The sequence below is a fragment of the Symphalangus syndactylus genome, chromosome X (genome assembly GCF_028878055.3).
Source record: "Symphalangus syndactylus isolate Jambi chromosome X, NHGRI_mSymSyn1-v2.1_pri, whole genome shotgun sequence".
NCBI classification, from domain to species: domain Eukaryota; kingdom Metazoa; phylum Chordata; class Mammalia; order Primates; family Hylobatidae; genus Symphalangus; species Symphalangus syndactylus.
Window position 1 is genome coordinate 70,544,350 of NC_072447.2, and position 8,021 is coordinate 70,552,370.

At 40.0% G+C, this 8,021-nt stretch overlaps 1 pseudogene; it reads right to left on the reverse strand.

The window, feature by feature from the left end:
- Positions 1-515: 515 nt before the first annotated feature.
- On the reverse strand, positions 516-1,388 carry LOC129476440 (protein L-Myc-like; annotated as a pseudogene).
- Positions 1,389-8,021: the final 6,633 nt, after the last annotated feature.

An 8,021-nucleotide genomic window follows, 5' to 3' on the forward strand; every position in this document is an offset into this window, starting at 1 on the left:
TGATCAAATCTTCAAGCTTGTCATCACCCAAGACAGCTTGTGTGTCTCCTGGAAAAAAAAGTCACAGGGAGAGCGCTGCCAAGGCCCAGCTGTCCTTGCATGACCCTAGAGATACCAGGGAGCATTCTTTCCTAGCCTAAGGCTCATGCGGAGTGTGAGATTTCATGCAGGCTGGAGCCCCCGACAATATACACCACCTGTTGCACAGTATCTGTCAGCCTTTTCTTCGGAACTAGTGGGGTAAACAGACCCCAAATCTCCTCAGTCAGCTACCTGCTGAGAAGCCAAAGGTGCCAGAGAAGACATAGCGTGAGTCAGGGGAGAGAAAGAGCTGGGTTTCAAGGTTTCCAAGAATGCAAGCCCTTATTCTGTGTGTACCGGCTGCAATGCATTCTGGGACGTACTGCAGAGACTGTCCCGTCATAACCAAAATGTGAAAATTACTAAAGGGGAAAGGGAGGTCAAAAAATAAACTTGTGTCTTTGTAAGATAGAACAGTCAGGCTTTTTGGTCAGTTAGTAGCCACTGAGGTACGCAATTCATTTCTGCAATTGCTGTTGCCTGCGTCGGAGCTGCCTTTTCTCCATAGACATCTTTTTCTCGGTTCACGCCAGGTCTTGCAAGTATCCCAAGGCCTTGCTTAGTATCAATACCGTGGGGACCTTAGACCAGCTGGCCAAGGTGGGTACCTGGTCCCTCAGGGTCAAGAACTGAGAACGCGCAGGTCATTCCACCTCTTGTGCTGCAGGAAGTTGTGGTCCTTCCTCTTGGTCACATCCTCAGTGTCAGAACTGGCAACACTGGGCAGCCGTGCTTTCTATAGGTGAGGGGCTCACGATCCCCTCATCCTCCTCATCTTCTGTTTCCCCTGGAGCATCTCCCTCCAGAACCTCTTCTTGGAGACCCCTTTCTGGAGCCTCTTCTTACAGCTGGAGCAGCTTTCTGGAGAAATACGGGCAGCGCAGTTGTGTTGTTGCTGGTGGATGGAAGTGTGGAAGTGTTTCATGCAGGGGTTCAGACGGTCGACTCGAGCCATGATGGTGATTGACTTCTGTATACCCAGTCTGCCTCTTCTCTACCGTCACAAGGTCAACTTCCTCATCTTCTGAATTGTTTGGGCTCTCAAACCTGGAGCAGGCCTGAGTCTTGGACTTGCCCAGAGTCCAAGGAGCAGTGGGCGCTGGGTTGTCGTCTTCGAGGCTGGGAGGGCAATCTGGGGAGGAGGGCACCTTGGGCGGGTTCCCCCAGGGCGCGCCAGTGGCGAGCCAGTCTCTCCCCGCTCTCTACAGCTGTTTCCAGGCCAAATCGCCGCTCCACATGCAGTCACGATGGACAATGGATGCATGGTTCCTGCCCCAAGCTCTTGAGCGGCCCCAAGATTCCATCTCATCCCCGGCGCACTCTCCGGATCACGGCTTTGTGTGATCAATCCCAGGGTCTGGGTCCCTGGCGCTGGGATCCTAGTCTCAGGGCGGAAATGTGGGGGTGGGTTGGTGGGTGGGCGATGGCATCAACTCGAATTTCTTCTGCATCTCTGCTTTATATATAAGAGTGGCAACTATCTCTCTGGGGGAAACTTAACCTTTTACTCTCCTGCTTGAAACAACACTACTAGTTCAATTGGACCCTGTTTACAGAGGTTTCCCTAAATATCTAGGCTTGCCTCAGTGAAGGATTGGCTAAGCTGAAAACTGATGGTGTTCACTGGCTCCTGTGTCTGTTCAGCCTCTGAACCAGCTATGCAGAAATAAAAAGAGGACTTGGTTTCTCTGCTCAATGGTCAGAACCCAATTCTTGGGACACTACCAATGGTCCAGCCTTTTGGTATGCCATTTGCAAATAGTGTTGCAATAAACATGGGGATCTGAACTCTTTGATATGTTGATTTCATTTTTTGGGGGGAGGGGGATCCAGCAGTGGGATTGCTGGATAATATAGTAGTACACCAAGTGTATAGCAGTGTATAACGGTTCGCTTTTCTCCACATCCTTATCAGCATATATTATTTCTTGTCTTTTTTTTTTTTTTTTTTTTTTGGGCAGAGCCTTGCTCTGGCACCCAGGCTGGAGTGCAGTGGTGCAAACTCGGTTCACTGCAAACTCTGCCTCCCCAGTTCAAGTAATTCTCGTGCCTCAACCTCCTGAGTAGCTGGGACCACAGGCATGCGCCACCATGCCCAGCTAATTTTTTGTATTTTTAGTAGAGATGGGGTTTCATCATGTTGGCCAGGCTGTTCTTGAATTCCTGGCATTAAGTGATCTGCCCTCCGTGGCCTCCAAAATGCTGGGATTACAGGCGTGAGCCACCATGACTGGCCAATTTCTTGTCTTTTTATCTTATTTTTTTAAATAATAACTATTCTAACTGGGATGAGGGGACAGCTCACTGTGGTGTTGATTTGCATTTCCCTGGTGCTTAGTGATGTTGAGCCTTTTGTCACATATTTGCTGCCCATTTGTGTGACTCCTTTTAAGAAATATCTATTCGAAACCTTTGCCCATGTTTTTATTGGATTATTTGTGTGTTTCCTATTGAGTTGCTTGAATTGATCACATAGTTTCATATTAATCTCTTGTCAGATGCACAGTTTGTGAATATTTCTTCATTTTGTAGGTTATTTCTTCATTCCATTGTTTCCTTTAAGATGTAAAACTTTTTGGCTTGATGTTATCCCATTCATCTATTTTAGCTTTGGTTGTTTGTGCTTTTGAGGTCTTATTTGAAAAATTCTTTCCCAGACCAATATCATGAATTGTTTTCCCTGTGTTTTCTTCAAGGATCTTCTTAGTTTCATGTTTTATATTCAAGTCTTTAGTCCATTTTGAGTTGATTTTTATATGTTGGGAGAGATAAGCACCTAGTTTCTTTCTTCTGCTTGTGGATATTCAGTTTTACCAGCACCATTTATTGCAGAGACTTTCCGTTCCCCAATGTGTGTTCTTGGTACATATGTCAAAAACTAGTTGACTATAATTGTATGGATTCATTTTTGGGGTCTCTATTCTCCTCCATCAGTCTATGGATCTGTCTTCATGTCAGTACTATGCTATTTTGTTTACCATTGCTTTGTAGAAAATTTAAAAGCCAGGTAGTGTAATGCATCTAGCTTTGTTCTTTGTGCTCCAGATTGCTTTGGCTATTTGGAATCACGTGGTTCTGTACAAATTTAGGATATATATATTTATATACAATATATAATAATATATAACATTAATAATATTAATAGTATATAATCATATATATAATTATAATCATATATAATATACATATTATATATTATATTTATATATACATTTTATATATTAAAAAACATGTATATTTTACTTCTGTGAGGAAAGTCCTTAGTATTTTGATAGAGATTGCATTGTATCTGTACATTACTTTGGGTAGTACGGACATTTTAACAACATTAACTCTACAAATCTATGAGCATGGGTTGACTTTACATTTATTAGTATCCTCTTCAATTTCTTTCATCCATGTTTTATTATTTTTTACTGTAGAGATCTTTCACCTCCTTGGTTAAATTTATTTCTAGGTATTTTTTGAAATTTTTTAAATTTTTGTAGCTATTGTAAAAGGGATAGATTTCTTGATTTCTTTTTCAGATAGTTTGCTGTTGCTGTACAGAAACATTACTAATTATTTTACATTAAATTTGTAACTTGAGGTTTTACTGAATTCATTTATCAATACTACTAATTATTTTTCTTTGGTTGAGTCTATAGGGTTTTATACATATCAGATCATGTTATTGCAGAAAAGGACCTCCTCCTGTCCAATTTGAATGACCTTTATTTCTTTCTCTTGTGTAATTGTTCTACCTACAACTCCCAGTACCACGTTGAGTAGAAGTGGAGAGAATGGACATCCTTGTCTTCTCTTGGATTTTAGAAAAGAAAAAGCATTCAACTTTTCCTTATTCAATATGGTGTTAGCTGTGGGTTTGTCATTTTATTTATTTACTTATTTATATTTGAATGTTTTAACTTTTATTTTAGGTTCAGGTTTTTTATATGGGTAAACTCAGGACTTGGAGTTTTAGTGTACAGATTTTTTTTTATTATACTTTAAATTTTATGGTACATGTGTACAACGTGCAGGTTTGTTACATATGTATACATGTGCCATGTTGGTGTGCTGTACCCATTAACTCGTCATTTAATATTAGGTATATCTCCTAATGCTATCCCTCCCCCCTCCCTCCACCCCACAACAGGCCCTGGTGTGTGATGTTCCCCTTCCTATGTCCATGTGTTCTCATTGTTCAATTCCCACCTATGAGTGAGGACATGCGGTGTTTGGTTTTTTGTCCTTGCGATAGTTTGCTGAGAATGATGGTTTCCAGCTTCATCCATGTCCCTACAAAGGACATGAACTCATCCTTTTTTATGGCTGCATAGTATTCCATGGTGTATATGTGTCACATTTTCTTAATCCAGTCTATCATTGCTGGACATTTGGCTTGGTTCCAAGTCTTTGCTATTGTGAATAGTGCTGCAATAAACATATGTGTGCACATGTCTTTATAGCAGCATGACTTATAATCCTTTGGGTATATACCCAGTAATGGGATGGCTGGGTCAAATGGTATTTCTAGTTCTAGATCCCTGAGAAATCGCCACACTGACTTCCACAATGGTTGAACTAGTTTACAGTCCCACCAACAGTGTAAAAGTGTTCCTGTTTCTCTGTTTCTCCACATTCTCTCCAGCACCTGTTGTTTCCTGACATTTTAATGATCACCATTCTAACTGGTGTGAGATGGTATCTCATTGCGGTTTTGATTTGCATTTGTCTGATGGCCAGTGATGATGAGAATTTTTTCATGTGTGTTTTGGCTGCATAAATGTCTTCTTTTGAGAAGTGTCTGTTCATATCCTTCGCCCACTTTTTGATAGGGTTGTTTGTTTTTTTCTTGTAAATATTTTGGAGTTCATTGTAGAATCTGGATATTAGCTCTTTGTCAGATGAGTAGATTGCAAAAATTTTCTCCCATTCTGTAGGCTGCCTGTTCGCTCTGATGGTAGTTTCTTTTGCTGTGCAGAAGCTCTTTAGTTTAATTAGATCCCATTTGTCAATTTTGGCTTTTGTTACCATTGCTTTTGGTGTTTTAGACATGAAGTCATTGCCCATGCCTAGGTCCTGAGTGGTATTGCCTAGGTTTTCTTCTAGGGTTTTTATGGTTTCAGGTCTAACATTTAAGTCTTTAATCCATCTTGAGTTAATTTTTGTATAAGGTGTAAGGAAGGGACCCAGTTTCAGCTTTCTACATATGGCTAGCCAGTTTCCCCAGCACCATTTATTAAATAGGGAATCCTTTCCCCATTTCTTGGTTTTGTCAGGTTTGTCAAAGATAAGATGGTTGTAGATATGCGGCATTATTTCTGAGGGCTCTGTTCTGTTCCATTGGTCTATATCTCTGTTTTAGTACAAGTACAATGCTGTTTTGGTTACTGTAGCCTTGTAGTATAGTTTGAAGTCAGGTAGTGTGATGCCTCCAGCTTTGTTCTTTTGGCTTAGGATTAACTTGGCAATGCGGGCTCTTTTTTAGCTCCATATGAACTTTGAAGTAGTTTTTTCCAATTCTCTGAAGAAAGTCATTGGTAGCTTGATGGGGATGGCATTGAATCTATAAATTACCTTGGGCAGTATGGCCATTTTCACGATATTGATTCTTCCTATCTGTGAACATGGAATGTTCTTCCATTTGTTTGTGTCCTCTTTTATTTCATTGAGCAGTGGTTTGTAGTTCTGCTTGAGGAGGTCCTTCACATCCCTTGTAAGTTGGATTCCTAGGTATTTTATTCCCTTTGAAGCAATTGTGAATGGGAGTTCACTCATGATTTGGCTCACTGTTTGTCTGTTATTGATGTATAAGAATGCTTGTGATTTTTGTACACTGATTTTGTATCCTGAGACTTTGCTGAAGTTGCTTATCAGCTTAAGGAGATTTTGGGCTGAGATGACAGGGTTTTCTAAATATACAATCATGTCATCTGCAAACAGGGACAATTTGACTTCCTCTTTTCCTAATTGAATATCCTCTATTTCTTTCTCCTGCCTGATTGCCCTGGCCAGAACTTCCAACACTATGTTGAATAGGAGTGGTGAGAGAGGGCATCCCTGTCTTGTGCCAGTTTTCAAAGGGAATACTTCCAGTTTGTGCCCATTCAGTATGATATTGGCTGTGTGTTTGTCATAGATGGCTCTTATTATTTTGAGATACATCCCATCAATATGTACAGATTGTTTTGTTGTCTGGGTACTAAGCACAGTACGCAAAGTATTTTTTCCCCTGGACCTTTTTCTCCTCCCACCCTCCTCCTTCAGGCAGGCCTCACAGTGTGTTGCTCCCCTCTTTCTGCCCATGGGTTATCATTATTTAGTTCCCAATTATAAGTGAAAACTTAGGTTTGGTTTTCTGTTCCTGTGTTAGTTTGCTAAGGATAATGGCCTCTGATTCCATTCATGTTCCTGAAAAGGACATGATTTCATTTTTTTTTTAATGGATGCTTAGTATTCCGTCGTGTATATGTACCACATTTTCTTTATACAGTCTGCAGTAGATGAGCATTTAGGCTGATTTCATGCCTTTGCTATTGTGAATAGAGCTACAATGAACACATGCTTGCATGTGTTTTCGTGGTGGAAAGATTCATGTTTATTTGGGTTTATATCCAGTAGTGGGATTGCTGGGTGAAATGGTAGTTCTGTTTTTCATTCCTTGAGGAATCACCACACTGCTTTCCACAATGGTTGACCTAATTTACACTCCCATCAGCAGTGTATAAGCGTTCCCTTTTGTCCACAATCTCACCAGCATCTGTGATTTTTTAACTTTTTAATAATAGCTATTCTGACTAGTGTGAGATATTATCTCATTTCTGCTTTGGTTTGCATTTCTCTAATGATTAGTCATGATGAGCATTTTTTTCATATGCTTGTTGGCTTGTATGTATATGCTTGTATGTCTTCTTTTGAAACGTGTAGGTTTATGTCCTTTGCCCACTTTTTAGTGAGGTGGGTTGTTTAATTTTTGCTTGTACATTTAAGTTCGTTGTAGATTTTGTATATTAGCCTTTGTCGCATATACAGTTTGCAAATATTTTCTTCCATTCTGCAGGTTGCCTATTTACTCTGTTGATAGTTTCTTTTGCTGTGCAGAAGTTCTTTAGTTTAATTAGGTCTTATTTGTCAACTTTTGCTTTTGGTGTTTTTTTCAAAAAATCTTTGTCAGTTCCTATGTCCAAAATGGTATATCCTAGGGTATCTTCCAGGGTTTTTATAGTTTTAGAGTTTCACATTTTGGTCTTTAATCCACCTTGAGTTGATATTTATTTATTTATTTATTTTTGCAACAGAGTCTCACTCTGTTGCTAGGCTGGAGTGCAGTAGTGTGATCTCGGCTCACTGCAACCTCCACCTCCTGGGTTCAAGTGATTCTCCTGCCTCAGCTTTCTGGCATATGCATTTTATATATGGCATAAGTCTAGTTTCAGTCTTCTTCATATGGCTAATCAGTTATTGCAGCACCATTAATTTAATAGGGATTCTTTTCCCTCTTGCTTGTTTCTGTCAGATTTGTCAAAGATCCAATGATTGTAGGTATGTGGCTTTATTTCTGTGCTCACTATTCTGTTCAATTGGTCTATGTGTCTGTTTTGGTATCAGTTCCATGCTGTTTTGATTACTGTATCCTTGTAGTACAATTTGAAGTCGGTCAATGTGATTCCTTCAGCTTTGCTCTTTTTGCCTAGGATTGCCTTGTGTATTCAGGCTCTTTTATTAGCTCCATATGAATTTTTGAGTAGTTATTTCCATTTCTGTGTAGAATGTCATTGGTAGTTTGATAAGAATAAAATTGAATCTGTAAATTGTTTTGAGGTGTATGGCCAGTTTAGCAATATTGATTCTTCTCTTCCATGAACACGGAATGTTCTTCCAATTGTTTGGGTCATCTCTGATTTTTTTGAGGAGTGTTTTTTAATTCTCATAGTAGAGATATTTCACCTCGCTAG